The sequence below is a fragment of the Microcebus murinus genome, chromosome 11, assembly GCF_040939455.1.
Source record: "Microcebus murinus isolate Inina chromosome 11, M.murinus_Inina_mat1.0, whole genome shotgun sequence".
In the NCBI taxonomy this organism is placed as follows: domain Eukaryota; kingdom Metazoa; phylum Chordata; class Mammalia; order Primates; family Cheirogaleidae; genus Microcebus; species Microcebus murinus.
Window position 1 is genome coordinate 64,067,429 of NC_134114.1, and position 22,282 is coordinate 64,089,710.

The 22,282-nt window shown below is 36.1% G+C and overlaps 1 pseudogene; it reads left to right on the top strand.

Annotated features, from left to right (window-relative positions):
• The first annotated feature begins 3,982 nt into the window (after positions 1–3,982).
• On the top strand, positions 3,983–17,384 carry LOC105880423 (WW domain-binding protein 11 pseudogene; annotated as a pseudogene).
• The last annotated feature ends 4,898 nt before the right edge of the window (positions 17,385–22,282 follow it).

A 22,282-nucleotide genomic window follows, 5' to 3' on the forward strand; every position in this document is an offset into this window, starting at 1 on the left:
TAGACAGTGCACTGGTAAGTGATGCATTTCCCATGCAAACTCCAAACCTTGACCTCCTCATCTTCAAAGGTTTTGGTCTCTGCATCAACTCATCAGCTTTCTTCCAAACTCATGCCCTGGAGCTTGTCAACACCTGGAAGAGAAAGACCTCTGAAGTTTTAGGTTCTAACATCCCTACATTCTAACTACGGCTTTCTTTGTCCCGTCATTGCTCTGTTTGCTAAAACCTTGACTTTAGATCTAGTTGTCAGCCTTCCTGCTCTCACAAGTTCTCATGGAGAGTGTCATACAGTGAGCAAAGACTGGTGCTGCCAGAAAGTTATGATTTCCAACTAATTGAAACACAGTCAAAAAGACAGAAATTTCCTCTCCTTTAACCTCCCAGTCTGAGGCTACAATTTAACCCCAGGAGATGCAGGCTATGATTTCTCATACCTCTCCCAACCTCCAGCCCCATATTGCAAAAGCTCTATTTCAGGTAAACATGGTGAAGACTGGTCTTTCTTCTCCCATGCAACCCCTCCTGCTAGGGTGGAAACTCTATCCCAGAAGGCCACTGTCTTGTCCAGTGTGCACTTATACAGTGAGGTACCACACTAGGTACCTGCTTTCAGCTACAGTGCAGTGGTAATGGTACAGGTGTTCTGGCTGGGGGAAAAGGCAAGCCATAATAATTAAGACTTCTGCAGTTCTTCTTGAGGGTGCTGACTTTATTTGGAAGAGAGAGTGAAGAATTCTCTACCTGAAAAATGTTGAAAACAATGGCAATCTTGGTGGAAAGCAGTTAAAGGAGACTGGCATCTGTGATACAAGCAAGATAGTAGAGAAGTTAAGCCACAAAACAATTTTAATAAATTCAAGGGACTAAAATCATGCAAAGTAGTTAGAATGCAATTAGAATGGAATGAATTTAGAAATCAATAACAGAAGGATTTGGGGAAAATTATAAGTAAATGAAAAATATACAATATACTCCTAAATAAACAGTAGGTCAAAGAAGAAATCAGAAGGAAAATTTAAAAATGTTTTCAATGAATGAAAGTGAAAGCACAGCATAGTAAGACTATGGAATATAACTATAGCAGTGCCCAGAGGGAAATTTATAGCTTTAAACATCTACATATTATCCATATTAAACATCTATATTAAAAGGAAGTAATATCTCAGATCAACAAATTAATCTTTTACCTTAAGAAACTATAAAAAGAGAGCTTATTAAACCCAGAGCAAGAAAAAAAAAATCATAAACTCTAGAGTGGAACTAAATGATATGGAGATTTAAAGAACAATAGAGAAAAAGCAACAAAACCAAAACTTTACTCTTTGAATAGATCAACAAAATTGATGAATTGTTAGGTAAATTGAGAAGAAAGAAAGTGATAGATTCAAATTACTAAAATCAGAAATAAAAAGGGTCTATCACTACAGAATTTATAGAAACAAAAAGGATTATAATTTTATGTCAACAGATTAGATAATTAAGCTGCAATGGATAAATTCCTGGAAAGATACAAATTACTGAAACACATTAAAAAAGAAACAGAAAGTCTAATTAGACCTATAACAAGTAGAGAAATTGAATTAGTCACTTAAAATCTTCTCACAAAGAAAACACCAGGGCCAGGTGGCTTCTTTGGTAAATTCTACCAAGCATTCAAAGAAAAATTAATATCAATTCTTCACAAAGTCTTCCAACAAAAAGAATAGGAGAGAGAACTTTTCAACTTATTTTATGAAGCCAGCATTACCCTGATAACAAAACCACAAAATATACACAAGAAAAGAGAACCACAGATCATTATCCCTTACAAATATAGATGCAAAAATCCTCCACAACATCCTAGCAAACTGATTCCAGGAATATGTAAAAGTTATTATATACCATGACTAAGTGGAATTTATCCCAAGAATGTAGTGTTGGTTTAATCTCCCAAAATCTATTAATCTAATAGTTTATAGGAACATATCAATAGATCCAGAAAAAGCATATGACAAAATCTAAAACCCATTCTTAATAAAAACACATAAAAAAATAAAAGTGAACTTTCTCAGTATGAGAAAGGGCACCTATAAAACCCCACAATTGATACCATAGTTAGTGGTAAAAGTCTAAATGCTTTTGCTCAAGATCAAGAGCATACAAGGATATCACTCTCAACATTTCTATTTAACATTGTACTAGAATTTCTAGCTATGGAATTTTTGGAAGAAAAGAAATAAAAAGTATCCAAATTAGAAAAAAAGTACAACTTTCTCTATTTTTAGATGATATGGTCTTCGATATAGAAAATTTTAAGGAGCATACCATTACACACACCCTTTTAGAACTAAAAACAACTTTAGCATGATGGTAGGATACAAAAGCAATATCCAAAAATAAACTTTATTTATACACTCTTACAATAAACATTTTGAGAATGAAATTAAGAAAACAATTTCATTGATAATAGCACCAAAAAGAGTAAAATACGTAGGTATAAGTTTATCAAAGTTAGTAAAGAATTGATATACTAAAGGCTACAAAATATTGTTGAAAGAAACTAAAATCATTCTGACAATTAGAAAGGTATCCCATGATCAAAAAATTAATATTAAGATATCAATACTGTCCAAACTGATCAACAGATTTAATGCAATTCTCATTGAATCTAGCTGTTTTTTGCAAAAATTGACAAATCAATTTTAAAATTTATATAGAATTCAAGGGACCCAAAATAGCCAAAAAAAAAAAACTTGGAAAAGAACATAGTTGGAGGACTCACAATTTTCTAATTTCAAAACTTATTACAAGGCCGGGCGTGGTGGCTCACGCCTGTAATCCTACCACTTTGGGAGGCCGAGGCGGGCGGATTGCTCAAGGTCAGGAGTTCGAAACTAGCCTGAGCGAGACCCCGTCTCTACCAAAAATAAAAATAAATTAATTGACCAACTAAAAATATATATACAAAAAATTAGCCGGGCATGGTGGCGCATGGCTGTAGTCCCAGCTACTCGGGAGGCTAAGACAGTAGGATCGCTAAGCCCCGGAGATTGAGGTTGCTGTGAGCCAGGCTGACGCCACGGCACTCACTCTAGCCTGGGCAACAAAGTGAGACTCTGTCTCAAAAAAAAAAAAAAAAAAACTTATTACAAAGTTATAGTAATCAAGACATTGTAGTGATGGCATAAGGATAAACATGTAAATCAATGTAACAGAATTGAGAGTCTAGAAACAAGCTCGCTCTTTTATAGTCAATTGATTTTGACAAAGGTGCCATAAAAACTCAATGAGAGAAAAATAGTCTTTTAAATAAATGGTATGGGACAATTGGATATGCACTAACAAGAGAGTTAATGGACCTCTACCTACTACCGTACACAAAAATTAACTCAAAATGCATCAAAGACCTGAATGTTATAGCTAAACTATGAAACTCTTAGAAGAAAACAGGAGTACATCTTCATGACTATGTGTTATGGAATGGTTTCTCAAATATGACACCAAAAACATAAGCAACAAAAGAAAGATAAATAAATAGGATTAAGTAAACATTAAAAACTTTGTGGTGCAAAAGAAAATGAGAAGATAACCCTATAGAATGGGAGAAAATATTTGCAAATAATATATCTGATAATGCATTTGTAGCCAGAATATATTTTAAAAGGCTTTTTATAGTTCAATAATAAAAAGACAACCCAATTTAAAAACAGGCAAAGTATTTGAATAGACATTTCTCCAGAGAAAGTATGCAAATGGCCAATAAGCACATGAAGATGCTCGATATCAGTAGTTATTAGGGATATGCAATCCAAACCACGATTAAATACAACTTCATATTCACTAGGATAGCTATGATTAAAAAGACAGATGATAACAAGTTTTAATGATGATGTGGTAAAAATGGAAGGCTTGTACTTTATGCATTATGGTGGTAATGCCAAATGGCACAGCCACTTTGGAAAATAGTTTTGCAGTTCCTCAAAACATTAGGCATAGTTGGGAATGGCGGCTCAGGACTGTAATCCCAGCACTTTGGAGGCTGAGGTGGAAGGATCAGTTGCAGCCAAGAGTATGAGACTAGTTTGGACAACATATTAAGACCCCATCTCTACAAAATAGTTTTAAAAAACTGGCCAGGTATTATGTGTCTACAGACTATGTCTGTAGTCCTAACTACTCAGTAAGCTGAGACAGGAGGATCGCTTGAGCCCAGGAGTTTGAGATTTCAGTTAGCTATAATTGCCACTGCATTCCAGCTTAGGCAACAGTGTGAGATTCTGTCTCAAAAGAAAAAAAAAAAAAAGAAGAAAGAAAAAGAAAACATTAAACAATAGAGTTATCATATATCCCAAAACTCCATTCCTAAGTATATACCCAAGATAAATGAAAACATATGTTTATACAAAGACTTGTACGCAAATGTTCATAACATAACAACATTGTTTATAATAACTAAAAAGTGGAAAAAACCTAAATTCCATCAAATGTTGAATGAACAAAAAAAATGCGGTATATCCATATAATAGAATATTATTCAGTAATAAAAAGGAATAAAGTATTTTTTTGTTTAAAACAATATAAATTTATTATCAACAGTTGGTAGGTAAGAAATCTGTAAGGTAGAATCAGGACTGTAAGAGAGGCTGCATTCCCTTCTGAGGGCTTTAGGGTAAAGTCTGTTTTTATGCTTTTTACTGATTCTAAAAGCTACTCACAATCCTTGGCTCACAGCCTGCCTTCTCCATTTTTAAAGCCAGCAATGCAACATAGCATCTCTCTCACTCTGCTTCCATCATCACATCTCTTTCTCTGCGCACAGTCAGGAAAGATTCTCTGCTTTTAAGGGTTTGTGTGATTATATTCATTGCAAGGTAACCACTCCATCTCAGGGTCCTCAATTTAATCACATCTGAAAAGTTCTTTTTGTCATATAACCTAAGAGAGTCACAGGTTACAAGGATTAGAGCCTAGTTATATTTGTAGGAGACTGTTATTTTGCTCACTGTATTGCCAGTTACAACTCTGTGCTTTTGGAAATTCTTTGGCAAGGCCCCCAAATTTTGGAATAACTTCCTAAATGCAATTGACTACAAAAGGCTTTGTATGCAATATGAAAGGGAAGAACATCAAAGAGCCCTGGAGGCAAATATTTGTCTCTAAGTACCCTACTTAACAGAGTTAAACAAACATCTTACAAGTTAATAGTTGAAAACTCTATTCCAGGTTGGTATAAAATGCCATAAAATAATTTTGTTCTCAGATGGGTCTCTGATTTGCAGGAATGCTCAGAACACAAATATAACCTGAAGCAGGTTTCTGGAACTAGGTGTGATATAATTCAGTGACCTAAAGTTTCCATTTTGCTTAAACATTAAAATCATGGCTCATCTGACTATGAATACACCTGACAGCAATTAGTTATCCTTGCATGTGTACTTTAATGTGTCCTCTGAGTCTAAATGTAAGTGAGATATCTATCAGACAAAATTATATTGATCCCTACATCATGTCCTTTACTTTTTAGTATTTTTGTTGTAGATGTTAGCTCTAATAAGTAGCCAAGGACACTAGAAACACAATGTAAGAATAGAGCTCCATGAAGTAAGAACAATAGAATTACTTTCCATTATTCTTGGAGATTATTTTTTTCCAACCCACTTCAGTCATTTATTGGTCAACATGTCCTCACATATAAAAGAATGAAATATAACTTTATGAAATGCAAGTTAGAAATTTAAAAATGAATGCTTTTAAAAACAAGAGTATGGTATTCAATAGACATATATGGCCACTCTCTTCCCTTCAACAATTTTTTTCATCTGTAGGCAAGATTTGAACATTCCCATCTCTGTTCTCCTCTATTTCACTATTATAAAAACTTTTCATCATTCATTTAAATTCAGTGCCATTATTGGTAAGCAAACATAGATGTTCTAAAAAGTTCACAAGTACCGTAAATTGCTGGGTGATTGGTTGAGTGTGGTAATGTCCTGCTTTATGTTCATTCTATTTCTTATGAAAATGAAGTGAAACAAAGTTGTACTCTGTCATAGAGCACCACGCTATAAGTGAAAGAAGTAAACACCAGTGTGCAAGGCATATTTAGTGGATATGAGCAACTAGAATAGAGATGGCACATAAAGGATAGAGGCAATAATGTTCCAAAAGGGAGATTTAGCCCATATTATAAAGAGCTTTGATTTCCAGGGTCAGGAATATAGAGTTTATTTTATAATTGGTATGTTCATTAGAATTATCTCTTTGAGATCTTAAAAAATGTGAATACTAGAAGGGCTGATAATTAGCCGGTAGTTAGGGCCCTTCTGGTTTTTTGCAGCCATTGTCCATGCAGATTAGTCAGCAAAGTGGTTCTGATTGGTTAGTGTTTCTGTCATATCACTGGTCAAATTATTTGGCTATCGCCCCTCAATGCCTGGCTCTGTGTACAAAGAGTCTGTTTCCGTTGATCCCGGATGAGGCTTGGGAACAGGATGCTCTAAAAACTCCCCAGGTGATACTAATGGGAAACACTACTATTGATGAGTGAAAGCTGGTAAAGATTTTCCAATAGGACCGACATGATGAATACATCATTTTAAATAAATAATTAATCTGAAATATATTGAAGAGGTAAAGGAATTGAGGCAGGGTAGTTATTCATTCATAAACTATACGAGTAATTATTATGTGTTTCTCTGGGCACTGAGCTACATTGCCCATCTAGTTGAAGACATAGGAGAGGTAGTGCTGAAAGGAAAGGATGGACTTTGCAGATGCCCTTTGATGAAAGATCAAACAGGCAAGACTATATGACTGAATGGATAGGGAGTCAGGAAAGCACAGGACCTAAGGAGACTCTGAAGTTTGTTTCCTAATGAATGGGAGGAATAATGGTAAGAAAATTAAAAGTCAGAAGTAATTTCAGGGACATGATGAATTCAGTTTAAAACACATCAGATTTGAGGTATAGGGAGGTCATGAAGAAGAAATGTCTAGCAGGTTTTTGGAGAACAGCTAGTTGGAATTTTGAAGTGATTTTGAAGACTGAGGTGAAGATCATAGAGTCCTTTGCATAGAAATAGTAACTGAAACCACTAGAGTGACCGAGATGAAATATGAGGCATTATAAAGAAAATAAAATGGAGGACTAAGAACTAAGGTCTGGAAAAATGAAAGAAGTCACAAGAGAAGAACCTAGATGGAAGAGAAGAGAGATTTTCACATTTTAAGAAAAGTCAATAGAAATTCCACTGAAAAGACCATTGTATATTCCTACAAGGAGCCTCAGATTTATTTCAAAATTCATATGGTTGCATCAAAAGTCAAGCAGCCACATGCAATCTATACTCAATATTAAATATACAAATACAGTCACCAAAAGCTAGTTTTTATTATGTAGCCTTCCTGGCATCAAAATGACACTGGCTGTAATTCAATTCTTCTTGGCTAAATATGCACTGAGAAGTTGACAAGTTAGTCAAAGATAACTATTGGACAACAAACAAAATTTGTATAAAGTTAATATAAATTTGGCATAACTGGCATAAACTGTGAACAGCCAAGAAATAAGAATACCTGCCAACTAGCCTGGCATCAAAATTCAAAAAATGATACATATCACTGTTTTGTTTTGTTTTTTATCAAGGTCTAATGGCCCACCACATGTCTAAAATGCTGAGTTGCAGATGATAATAAAGTTTTCTAATAACAGTTATTCACAGAAATTAGGGAACAATATACTTGCCTATTGAATTTCTAAATCCATCTAGATTAGCAAATATAGAGACTGAACCACTTTGGATAATGTTTTCCTCAACTTAATCCACAGTGTGGTAGATATAGGTGCACTAGACACAAAGAGTCTCACAATGAGTTGAGAGATCAGTGTCGGAAGATGGAGGTTTAGACACAGGGTCTGTCTTAACACATTTTGGAACTCTTTGTATCTATTTCCTCACTTGAGAATATATTTTAAGTATGTAAAACAAATTGGAAAATGCTTCAAAGGAAGAGCCATCTTATTTATTTCAGCCCATCTCAATCTACCTTGGCTTTAATAGTTACGTTTAGTTTCCTATCCTTGATATTTTCCAGTATTTTATTGCTTTTTTAGTAATCCTCTTCTTTTTAGTTACTGTGACTGCTATTGCAGAGAGGATTGAAAGAGAAGACATTAACTGACTTTATTAAAGTCTATTCAATAGATTTTCTTGAGCACTTACTTTAGGCTCAGCTTCACAGGAGATCTGTAAAACAAGCATCTGTTCCTGTTCTTGATAAGCTAATCATCTATTTAGGAAAAAAATACCAATATACAAGCAAATTTAATTTGCAATACAAATCATTGTATGATTAAGGACCCAAAAGATGGCAAGTCAGTAAGAGATATAGTTCATAAAAACATGAGTAAGCCCAAAGCATTCTAGAAAGTCATCATAGAAAACTCCATCTTGTTTTTGAACAGTTGAGCATATTTCGAATAAATAGAAGAGGGAAGCGCATACCAGAAAAGGAGAACCAAATAAGCAAATGTGTAGAGGCTGAAAAAAGCTAAGGGAATTCTGAGCAGACCATTCTAAAATGACACCTAGTCTCTGCTCCAGCTTTCTGGCTCCTGACTACTTCCATTTCTGACCTTGTAAAGAATTTCAAGCAAGCAGAAGATTGAGAGTAGAGAGCCAGAGAGAGGAGGGACATTAAAACACTGTAGTACAGTGGGACATCCTTAAGCATTTATACAATACTCATTCTCACTAGGTGTTAGGCATTGTTTTAACAACATTTGCATCTTAACCCATTTAACATAGGCACTATTTTAATCCACATTTTGTGGAAGAGAAGGCAGAGGCACACAGAGGTAAGCAACTTGGGCCAGGTGAAACAGCTTGGTAAGTGATAGAGCTGGGATTTGAGCCAGATATTCTGGCTTTGGAGCCCCAGCTCTCATGAAGAACTGGATGTGTAGGGTGGGGTTATTTTAGAGAGGGCTTTGAAACACAAATGTAGGATTTGGTATTTAAGAGCAGAGGGAAATCCTTGAAGGTTCTGACATTTGAAATAACATGATAAAATTAATCAGGCACTGATGTGTAGGATTTACTAGAGGAGAAACTGCTGCCATATTATTTTTCTCTCCTTTTTCTGAGGCACATTTCCAAATGTAGTTGACAGATGTGGATCCAACCCCCCAATTCTGGTTTAACTGAGGTAGTCTGGCATTAGAGTGGCACTTGTTTCCTTGTGCCAATGTTTTAAGTTAAACCATGGAAACATAACACAAGTGCAAGGTAGTCATTAGTCTAGTTTCCTTTTTTCTGAATGGCTTAAAACACCCACACTAAAGCTACTTTTAGGGAAATCTTGCTATTTGCCTGCCTGCCTGCCTGCCTGCCCTCTTCTCAGCTTACACAAGCCTTATTTTCCCCCAGCTGCCATTGCCTTTTCAAGCAGAGCATGCATGCCACACTTTCATGAGGCAATGTGGGCAACTGATCAGGAAAGGTCCTGATGCTTCCAATTAAAAATTGTTCAGTAAGCATAAAAATGCAGGCACTCTAAGACTAAAATCAAATCCCTGGTGGGTTGTTGATAGACTTATTATTAAAGGTTTGCCAAGCTTTAATAAAACTAATAACAAGAAACTGCAAATTTCTTCAAACTATTCTGTAAACATTTGGATGGGGCTGAAATTAAGAATATGGAAAATATGTATTTCACTGATCTGTTCTTTTTAGCTGGCTTTCATGTTACAAAATCAGCAACATATGTCGGCAGATCCAATTGACCTTCAAGCCGGAATTTGACTTACTTAGGTGTATGTCACCTCATCTCTGGCTTTGATCTGCTGTAAGAAAGAGAAATATAATTATTAACACATTGTTCTGTGCAGCTGACAGAGCATCTGGTATTTTAGAAATGCTTTTGAGATGCCTAAATTCATTTGAAAGTCAGTTGTAAGGGAGCTTGGAAAACATGCAATGTCTTTCTTTACAGCATTAGTAATTAAGAGAAATCAGAAGTAGGTTTGATCTACACAAAGTTACAGCTTAAAATAAAATACCTAAGGATGATAAAGGAAATAATTAATTTAAAAATGATAGCAATAAGTCTCCCATCAATAATTAGTCAACTGTTTTCCTGATATAGATAATTTAATTACATTTCCTTATTGCAGGATCACCATCCACCTGACTATGGTAACTGAATTTCCATCATGGACTATTACGTCTGACTTTCCATTATAAAGAGTAATTTTTTGAGGTTTAAAATCTCAGTCATTTCAAATTGATTCAGATTTTAACTTGGCAAATGGGCTTGTAGTCCAGCTGCCATTATGTAAAAGAAAAAAAGTATTTTAAGTCTTTCAAGACAGTGTTGAATAAAAAATTAAAGTGTACAATTTTCATGATTCTTTTCTCAATCTCTAGTCTAAAAGAAATTTGCAAAAGAGTCTGAAAATGTTTCAATATTGGTTTTGATCCAAATGAATGAAAAACATCTCTATTCATTTGAATGGGATGACTGTCATAACAAATATTTGAAAGGGGAGAGGAAGTGCAATGTTTTTTCAAAAAAGAAGACAAAAATACCTGTAAATTATCTAGTTAAAACTGCTAGCAATGATTCATTTTCCAAAATAGGAATCGTTCCCAGTACATTTATAATATTACCAAGCATTTCCTTGGGCAACTTTGCATTCATTTCTAGAAATTTTAGGAAAAGATTTCAAAACTTTCCATTAAATTTAAAATGCTGAAATCTCATATATGTTTCATGGCTTATGTAATCTTCCTTTGAATTGATAATGTTCTTATTGACAAACTGAGGTAAATCATTTCTGATTTAGTTATTCTTGAGGACATTCATTTTCTATTATAAAAACAATGGCAATATCACAGTACTATTGACCTTGCTTTGTAAAGCATTTTCATATTTGTGTCTGAGAAGGATCTATACAGTGGGTCAACTATTGGTTATGTATCTGTATATTATCCACAGTTTGACTGATATGAGGTAATCACTTGATTCTTCTGTAGCCATTGTCTGCTTTCCTTTCCCCAGGTGTGACTGATGTGTTTTTAGGAAATACAAAGTAATATTGAAAGTGACTCTTTTTTTTCAAGAAAACTCAGCATGTAAACTAATAAAAGTTTTTAAAATGGTAAAAATCTCTGGTGTTGAATTAGGTATGGTACATTTTTATATTGTGAAAAAATATATATATATATCACTTAAAATAAACCATTTTAACCATGAGGATATTTTCAATACCATGGAGGCAAAAAATACCCAGCTGCAACTCTTGAACTATAAAATTTTAAAGTCCAAACACTTGAAAAAATTATGCACCACTAAGGAGCAAATGCCAATTCCAAGTGTAACCTTCAAAAAATGTAAAGTATAGCTTTTGAGAACTCATGAAATATGAAATCAAACTAATCCCAAAACTTTTGTTTGATTCTATAGTATCAAATAAGTTGATGCATACTCATAAACAAAATTCTCCAAATAAAAAGTTAAATCAATCTTTGAAGGGAGAGATTTCTTAATTACCTACCTGACTCATCACCACCTCTACCACCTACTCACACACATAAGTGTACTGACCGAGGATCAGGTAAAAGCTATGTGAAGTAGCCCATATAGAGTCAGTGATCCTCCATAATGAAGTCTTTGTGGAGTAGATGTTTGGAGCAAGTAAAAGGAGGTGAGACGAGGTGGCTTCCACTGTCTAAAAGTCTCAATTTTAAAACTCAGAATATAAAGCTCAAAATATTGCAGGGATGGTTCAACATACGCAAATCTATAAATGCAATTCACCACATAAACAGAAGCAAAAACAAAGACCACATGATTCTCTCAATAGATGCAGAAAAAGCTTTTGACAAAATTCAACACCCTTTCATGATACGAACACTCAAGAAAATAGGCATAGAAGGGACATATCTAAAAATGATACAAGCCATTTATGACAGACCCATAGCTAACATCATACTGAATGGGGAAAAACTGAAAGCATTCCCACTTAGAACCGGAACCAGACAAGGCTGCCCACTATCTCCACTTCTATTCAACATAGTACTGGAAGTCCTGGCTACAGCAATCAGACAGGAAAGTGGAATTAAAGGTATCCAAATAGGGGCAGAAGAGATCAAACTTTCACTGTTTGCTGATGATATGATATTATATCTAGAAAACCCCAAAGATTCAACCAGGAAACTTCTGGAACTGATCAATGAATTTAGCAAAGTCTCAGGATACAAAATCAATACACAGAAATCAGAGGCATTCGTATATGCCAACAACAATCAAATCGAAAACCAAATTAAAGACTCAATACCCTTCACAATAGCAACAAAGAAATTAAAGTACCTAGGAGTATACTTAACCAAGGAGGTAAAAGACCTCTACAGGGAGAACTATGAAACACTGAGGAAGGAAATAGCAGAGGATGTAAACAGATGGAAATCCATTCCATGCTCGTGGATCGGCAGACTCAACATCATTAAAATGTCTATACTACCCAAACTGATCTACAGATTCAATGCAATACCTATTAAAATCCCATCAGCATTCTTCACAGATATAGAAAAAATAATTTTACGCTTTGTATGGAACCAAAGAAGACCCCGAATATCAAGAGCAATTCTAGGCAACAAAAACAAATTGGGAGGCATTAATATGCCAGATATCAAACTATACTACAAAGCTGTAGTAATTAAAACAATCTGGTATTGGCACAAAAATAGGATTATTGACCAGTGGAACAGATGTGAGAATCCTGATATAAAACCATCCTCATATAGCCATCTCATCTTTGACAAAGCAGACAAAAACATACGCTGGGGAAAAGAATCCCTCTTCAATAAATGGTGCTGGGAAAACTGGATAGCCACTTGTAGAAGGTTAAAACAGGACCCACACCTTTCACCTCTCACAAAAATCAACTCACGCTAGATAACAGACTTAAATCTCAGGTATGAAACCATTAGAATTCTAGAGGAAAATGTTGGAAACACTCTCCTAGACATCGGCCTAGGCAAAGAGTTTAGGAAGAAATCCCCAAAGGCAATCAAAGCAGCAACAAAAATAAATAAATGGGACATGATGAAACTACAAAGCTTCTGCACAGCCAAAGAAACAGTCATGAAAGTAAACAGACAACCTACAGAATGGGAGAAAATTTTTGCATCCTATGTATCCGATAAAGGACTGATAACTAGAATATACTTAGAACTCACGAAAATCAGCAAGAAAAAATCAAATAACCCTATTAAAAAGTGGGCAAAGGACATGAACAGAAACTTTTCTAAAGAAGACAGAAGAATGGCCAACAAACATATGAAAAAATGCTCACCATCCCTAATCATCAGGGAAATGCAAATCAAAACTACAATGAGATATCACTTAACTCCAGTGAGAATGGCCTTTATCAAAAAGTCTCCAAATAACAAATGCTGGCGTGGTTGTGGAGAGAGAGGAACACTCCTACACTGCTGGTGGAACTGCAAACTAGTTCAACCTCTGTGGAAAGCAATATGGAGATACCTTAAAGCGATACAAGTGAATATACCATTTGATCCAGCAATCCCATTGCTGGGCATCTACCCAAATGATCCAGTGACACTCTTCAAAAAAGACACCTGCACTCGAATGTTTATAGCAGCACAATTCATAATCGCAAGGCTATGGAAACAGCCCAAGTGCCCATCAATCCAAGAATGGATTAATAAAATGTGGTATATGTATACCATGGAGTACTATTCAGCTCTAAGAAACAACGGTGATATAGCACATCTTATATTTTCATGGTTAGAGCTGGAACCCATACTACTAAGTGAAGTATCCCAAGAATGGAAAAACAAGCACCAGATATATTCTCCAGCAAACTGGTATTAACTGAGTAGCATCTAAGTGGACACACAGGTGCTACAGTAATAGGGTATTGGGGAGGTGGGAGGGGGGAGGGGGGCGGGTATATACATACATAATGAGTGAGATGTGCACCATCTGGGGGATGGTCATGATGGAGACTCAGACTTTTGGGGGGAGGGGGGGAAATGGGCATTTATTGAAACCTTAAAATCTGTACCCCCATAATATGCCAAAATAAAAAAAAAATAAATAAATAAAAAGTAGATACCAAGAACAAGTCAAAGAAAAAAATGATAAAAAAAAAAAAAAAAAAAAAAAAAAAAAAGCTCAAAATATTGTAACGGCTGGTGTATATTGCAGATGCCTTTGATACCCTAGTCCTCTTTGGTAGCACAAATACCCATGCTTTCTATAGATCATAACTATCTTCTCATTTAACCACATTCATTGAATACTTATACTACTTTTCAAAGGCCAGATACACATAGATCTATAGAAGAGGCTCCTTACTCTCACGTCAGTTTTAAGTCAAAAATTGGTCAGGGTGAAGGAATATGTTTTCCAAGAGATAAAGTTCCCTCACCACTTGGAAATGGAGGTTCTTTAACCTCCTAATGCTATCTAATTTATGGTTTCTCTCATGGATAAAATAAATAAATAGTAAATAAAAAGCAACTTTTTGAAGGATGGTGGCATTTTCTCATTATTAAACACATGATCAGCCTTAAGTAATTTGATACAGAGGTGGTATTAGGCTTACTGACATTTGTCTAAAAGAATTGCCTAAATGGGAAAGGGGAAAGTAGAGGAAAAGATAAATAGGATGGAAAAGTAATAGATTCTATTTTCCAACTAAATGTAAATCATTTATCTGCTGCATATTATTTTTGAGTAAATCTCTCAATTAACAGGAATAATCAGAAACAATTGCATATTTTATTTCACAGTACACATTATGGCTTACCTTCTTAATATCCCAACAAAGTATATCCAACCCAATTATTAAAATATTGTAAAGACTTCTATAATAAAAGTATTTACTATGGTCAAATCCTCAAAGTCAAAATGCAGTGACTGCCTAGTGAATTTGAGGATATTTTGAGTAGTCTATTTGGCTGTCTACACAATCCCAATTCCACATAAACTCACTAAGAATGTTAGACCCACAAAACACACAAAAAGCACTAAAAATTATTCTTACCTACAATTACTTGTCAGATATATGCAGATGACTTCCTCAAATTTCCTTTGACACCGCTCATAATGGTGGTCATCCTCCAACTTCAGTATTCACATGAATTGTTCTCTTTGCACACATGACAGTTTCAATATGGAAATACAACTGTTTATTAAAGAAATATAATCATTCAATGGTAGGCTGTCATAAAAAAAAGAAAGAAAGAAAGAAAAGGTAATCAAATTTCAGAAATCCATTTTAAAATAAACAATAGACCTCCCCACACACTGCATTAATATTTAGTATATTTTTTATAGCTTTAGAGGAGATAACATTGTGTTTTTCATCTTCCTTCTATTTTAACAACAGTTTCTTAATGCTCTCTTTAGGGAAGAGAAATATCCTGGTTCTTTTCCCACAGAAGGAACCTAATGGTGAGTATGGTACTGAAAATTGATAAACTCAAGTTGTCAAAGTGGTTAGTTAGTAAAGGAGAGAAAAGAAAAGAAACGTTTTAGCCTCCAACTCTGTTCCATGCTATGCCAGCATACTCCCATACCAGCACACCAGATTTAACCTAAACCTTTGAGGTAAGATGTGATTCCCCTCATGAGTCTCAGATGAAGAAGCTGAGATTCAAATGGGTCAAAAATCTGTCCAAAGTCACACAACTAAAAAGCCAGGATTCAAATTTTGGACAAATTTTGGTTAGAATCCATTGAAGCACAGTCTGAAACAAGCTAATTCTGAATCTGAGAGCTTGGAAATTAAAGTATTTATAATCAACATAAAGAGATGCAATTTTGGTTTGAGCAAGAATATTCAGCTGAAGATATCTAACAACCAAGAGGCTGCTCAAGAATCCTTGCTCCATCCAACATTTTGATCCAGGACATTCCACTTCCTGGTGCCCAGCCACCCTCCATCCTTAAGAAAACCTCAGCCTCTGGACCTCCAACTCGGGCTGTTTCTGTCCTTTTTCCTCTTCTTGGACATGGTGTTCCACATTTACCCCCAGGCAGAAAACTTCCTGGCCCTCCCCCTGGTCCACCTCCTCCTCAAGTTTTGCAGATGTATGGCCATAAAGTGGGCTTTGCCTAGATCTTCCTTCTCGTTGGCGAGATGAAAACCTGTTATATAGTCCTGAACTTCCTCAGCGGGGTCATGATGATGATGTTTCCAGCACCAGTGAAGATGAGAGCTATCCTGAGGACACAGATCAAGATAAGCATGATGACAGTACTGATGACAGTGACACTGACAGATCAGATGAAGAAAGTGAGGGGGATAAATTTGTACACAGTGATGATAATGAAAGAGACAACAATGAGGAAAGAAAGTCAGGAATAAGTGTACGATTTGCAGATATGCCTGGAAAATCAAGGAAGAAAAAGAAGAACATGAAGGAGCTGACTCCTTTTCAAGTGATGATGCTTCACATAGCTGGTCAGGAAATCCCTGAGGAGGGTCTGGAAGTAGATGTCATAAGACGATGATGAAGATGATTCTGATGACTCTGAAGCAGAAAAGCAATCACAAAAATAGCATAAAGAGGAAGCTCATTCTGATGGCACATCTACTGCTTCTTCACAGCAGCAGGCTCCCCTACAATCTGTTCCTCCTTCTCAGATACAAGCACCTCCCATGCCAGGACCATCTCCTCTTGGACCACAATCTGCTCCACCTTTACAGCCTCCTGGACCACCTACAGGCCTTCCTTCTGGAGCACCTCCAGGATCTTCTCCATTCCTGAGACCACCTGGAATGCCAGGACTCCGAGGGCCTTTACCCTGACTTTTACCTCCAGGACCACCACCAGGCCGACCTCCTGGTCCTCCCCTAGTTCCACCTCCAGGTCTACCTCCTGGGCCTCCTCCTCGGGGACCTCCACCAAGGCTACCTCCCCCTGTACCTCCAGGTATCCCTCCACCCCGTCCCGGCATGATGCACCCACCTTTGGTGCCTCCACTTGGACCTGCCCCCTCTGGGCTTTTCCCACCAGCTCCCTTGCCAAACCCTGGGGTTTTAAGTGCCCCACCCAACTTGATTCAGCAACCCAAGGCGGATGATACAAGTGCAGCCACCATTGAGAAGAAAGCCACAGCAACCATCAGTGCCAAGCCACAGATCACTAATCCCAAGGCAGAGATTACTCGATTTGTGCCCACTGCACTGAGAGTACATCGGGAGAATAAAGGGGCTACCACTGCTCCCCAAAGAAAGTCAGAAGATGATTCTGCTGTGCCTCTTGCCAAAGCAGCCTCCAAATCTGGTCCTTCTGTTCCTGTCCCAGTACAAACTAAGGATGATGTGTATGAAGCTTTCATGAAAGAGATGGAAGAACTACTGTGACAGATTTTGATGCCAGAACAGGCTTCTTTTCACAACAGTGGCCCATGAAGAAAGATGCTTTTATTAACTTAGGTGAAAGAACTGCTTTCACTGTCAGGGTATTTTCTAATTTCAGTTCAAGGAATATCCTAAAGTTTAGCCTTGTTCAGAATTTATTGCATTAAGAGAGAGTATTTCATTCAGAACAGATTGGTTATTAAAGCTGTGCTGCTAACATCCATTCCCTTTCACACCACCATTTTCATCCCAGTTCTCCTCCAATTCTTTGGAAATTTGTGATCAGGGGGATCTGAGTTCCTTATTAGTTTTGACTCTCTTCTTGTGTGCTGTGGGCACTGGAATAGAGATTTCTGAAAAACCAGTTTATTTCATCTTACCTTTTGTGTTTGAGTTATTTTAAATATTTTCCTGTAAATATTTTATAATATTTTACTTGTAGTGAAATGGATCACAATGTCATTTCCTATTAATACAAAGCAGGATATGGGGGAAGAAAATGTACAATTCTTTGATTAAAATTATTTCCCACTGACCTAAACTTTGAGTGTTTCATGGAAAAAATAAATAAATGTTCTACACCAAGATAAAAAAAAAAAAGAATCCTTGCAATTAATTTCTCGAGGGAAAAAAAGTGTCTATACGTATTTTGACATTCAGTCTTCCCACCTCTTCCATCCATCAGCTGCAAATTCAGGGATAGTTTTGAAGACTACCTCAAAGTGGTCTTAACTTAAAGATAGACGGATCTGACTGGTTCCTTGTAGTATTCATAGGGTTCTACTATTATCTGATGAAGTCAGGTTCACTACGGATTTGTGAAAAATGAACTTCTCTTAAGTGTAAATCTCTTATCTGCCCCCTTTTCACCCCAAACCCAAAGGTTTCTTTGGTTCAGTCCCCCTTTTGCTATCTAAAGTATACCTGAACCCTGAACATCCACCAATCTATCTCTGGGTACCAACACCAACAAGGAAGAATTATCACTAAATTCTCTAGAAAATCCTGTAGAAACAGAGGGTTAGAGGAAGGAGCTTACTTTATCAACCAATATTGCAGTGACGTTGATAACGACGGACTGTAAATGACAGCCATATAATTGGGATCAAAGTTAGAGTTACCTGGGTGGCTTAAGGTTTTAATGCTCTGGGCTTTGATAAAGGAAAACATCAACATTTCACGAGAGATGAGGCATTTATTTTAAATATTATTCATGTGTATTTTGCAAAATTGCCTTTTCTATAGTGCAACTATGGCACATATATTTAAATAATAGCTTATTGGCCTTATAAAATTGTATAATTCTTTATATAAATATATAGGTGAAAAAATTACAAAGTTACAAAGGTTATGATGTATCTGTCCGGTTCATGGGTTCCTCTCAAACTAGAAAAGATCCCATTTATGAACCCAGAATTAACACTATTCTTTCTACCCAATGCTTGCTGTAATGCTCACTGATGAGTGTTGTAGCTGCCATCTTAGATAAAATGCTCCTCCTGAACAACGCCCAAATATGCCTAAAATTGCAGATGACAGTTGTGAGCTTTTTTGCCTGCTTATCTGTCTGCCTTCGATGTGACCCTAAATTAGGCATCAGAAGGTATAGTGTTTAATACAGATTCCAGGCACAATATACCTTCTCACAATTAGTTGAAAGTGCTGTTTTGTAATTAAAGGGTGAAGTGGGGCATGATGAACATATGGAAAAGGAGACCCTTAATAAGTGATGGAGCCTTCAAAAGAAATTGCTAATTAGTATGCATTTGATGTGCACTATACCAATTTTAAGACTTTGCCTTGAATAAATTGCTATGTTGGGTGTTCGAAGGAGTGGTGAGATTAGCATTTACAAAGGGGGCAATTTTCTGTCTTCTTGACTCTGTTAAATGGAGGAAATAACTTCCAAGACTGGAGCAGTAGTTAGCCCATCAATCATTCTCACAGCTGGAAACTGGGGATCCCAAATGCAGAGATCAGTTAATCCGTCAGCTAATAAGTTCATAGTGGCACCATATGGCGCAGGGCCACTCCACACTGGGACAAGGACAGAACTGTTTACACAGGCATGCTGCTTTCTCAGGTAGCTCCCTGCTGACAGAACCCTTTGTTCTGAAGGATCAATTTACTTTGCACAGTAAATTGACTGAATTGATCAGTTCAGAGCATATAATTGTTGGCTAATCCTGTGGAATCATGTCCCATCCGTATGAGAGGGACAAAGGGGTGCTGCCCATGGCCTGGTCTGGGGCTCCATCCTGGGGCTATTCTCATCAGACAGGCTGGACACTGATTAAAGGACCAGTGGACGATAGATATGTAGTCAGCATTGACTTCAAACACCAAAGGGAAGAGAAACCCTGCAATGCCCAGAGGGGTTTTCCTGGGTGTCTTTACTCAACTGGTATCATGACTTAACTTGGAATAAAAACAGTCAATCCAAGCAATTTAGGTGCAAAGCCTTTTTCAAATACTCGCCTGGAAGAATGAAAAGGTACTGCTCCATCTCCAAATCTAACAAGTTATCCCACTCATGCTCATTTCTAAATTCCCTTTTATTTTTTAAAAAAGGAAAGGAACCAAGAATGAAAAAGGGGTTTAAGAGATATGTCCAGAAAAGCGTAGAAACTGCAAGTTAAATGAGAAACATTTCTTAGGCATTGTGCAAAAGTGTCTGAGGCATCCACTGTTATGTCTGTGTATGGGGTATGGGAAAATGCATCAGGGCTTTTGAGAGCAAATTAGAGCAAAATCTTCCCATCTCTGCACATTGGTGTGAACCCTGGTGCTTTGTTCTACAGATGTGTTTGATCTGACTTTGTTTTTTCCTTCTCACATAAAAAATAAAAGAAGAATAAATAAAATGAAAAAATTCCACCAATAGAGATAAATGTTGGACATAGTTCCCTTCAACTAAAGGTTTTCTTCAATAGCTAGTGTCAATAGAATCATTTCACATCAATGGTTTGAAAAGAGAATTGTATTCAATAGGAACTGAAGCCATTTGGAGTTGCTGAGAGGACATTTGCTTATTAAATGCCTGAACAGTAATGAACTTTATACAACCACCCCAAGAGTTTCCACCAATTAGAGAACTATTGATTTCTTTACTTATTTTGTTGAGAATAAATGTCTGAGATTAGTATTATAAGGAGAAATCACAGCAAGTTTTGGGTTTAACAATATTTAAAATCTTAGGGATTGGCTTAGTTTTTCTCTTTCCTTTAAACAATACATGTTTGATTATAGTCAAACTAAACCAGTAGAGAGGGGCATACAATTTAATGGCACTTGATATATTTTACCATCAAAATCTAAAATTAATAATTCACAGTATCACCAGTGTATTTTCTCCTATCATGGAATTTTTCATTTCTCTATTACCATTTCCACAGTATCCAGGATTCCACAGCATTAAAAAAGGCAAAACCAAGAAACATTTGTATATCCAATTTCAGGAACTGCCATAATAAGAATAAGATAAAATACAAATAATTGCCATAATAAGAATAAGATAAAATACAAATAATTCTGTAGAAATGCTTTTAAGTTAAACTTGAGAAATGAAAAAAAATCAGAAATGTAAATTGTCTAATGAAAACATAAGTGGAATCTAATGCTAATACAGAAACTTTGCCAAAAAAGAACTCTTTTAGGGAGCAAAAAGCTCTTTGTGATTTTTTTTGGTAAAATTTCTTTTGAATGTTATCAAATTGGATACACCCTCTGCATAGATAGTGCATGAGGCAAGCTTTAACTCTTTCTGAATCACAAATCCTTCATGCGCCAATTTTGAGTTTATTTAAATAAAAGTCACCCAAAGGCATACCCTAAAGTTGACTTGAGTTCCCAGACCCTGAATCACCAAGATCCAATCCATTCCCTTGACTTGTCCTGAATTTTGCCAAATCCCCACTCACCCCAATCTCAGCATTCACTGTACTGCAGAGGTAATGCCAAAGTCCTTACATTATAAACTAAAAGACAGAAATCATGTTAATTGAAATATACATTTTATTTTGTCTATTCATGGCACACTATTAATATAGTTGTTTTTGAGTAAAATTTTATAAATTTAACAATTTTTAACATATTGATTTTTTTCTATATAAGTAGTAGATTGTACTACTAAGTACAATCTTAGTACTACTACTAAGAGAGAGGTTGTAAGTGTGACACTTTAACAAAATAGTGCCCAGGAGTTTCTACCCATTTCTTTATTTTATGTGTACTCATGTCCTTCCTTGGTTTCCCATACTAGTTACACTGGAAATCTTTGGTATATTTTACTAATCAGAAAATGGAGATTTCACCTCACAGTTAGTGGCGGTATGTTCTAACATTTAAGAGCAATTTTGAATTCGTTATCCCAACATCTTTACATAAAATCTTCAACATGATTAACCTTTTTATTTTTAAAATTAGCAAAAAATAAGAATCCCAGGGAAAATATACACTTCCTTCTCCCCTTTGCCACTGCTGACCTTCTTTCTTCAGGCCCTTTCTTAGTGAAGAGAAAGAAAACTTTTCTCCCGTCTCATTATATAGAATGTCCACTCACAGACGCTATCTCTTAAATGTATCATTAGATGTTTTTTCTTCCATAGTCACAGACTAAAGAAATGCCTATTCAAGAGCTTTAGAATTTTGCTGTTTTTTAGGACCAGTTTTGGGTACGTGGGTTGGTCAGCAAAGTTCTTCACAGACTAAGACAAGACAAAGGTCACGACCTAGGGTGACTCTGCTTTGCTATTCCTGCAATTTCCTTATCTAACCACCTAAAATTTTATGCCCAAGTTCATGATACTTCCTTTCCTTACTTTACTTTATCTCCTTAGCAATGATACCTATTTAACATGTTATGTATTTTACTTTTTTGTCTTTTTTTATTGTACTCTTTC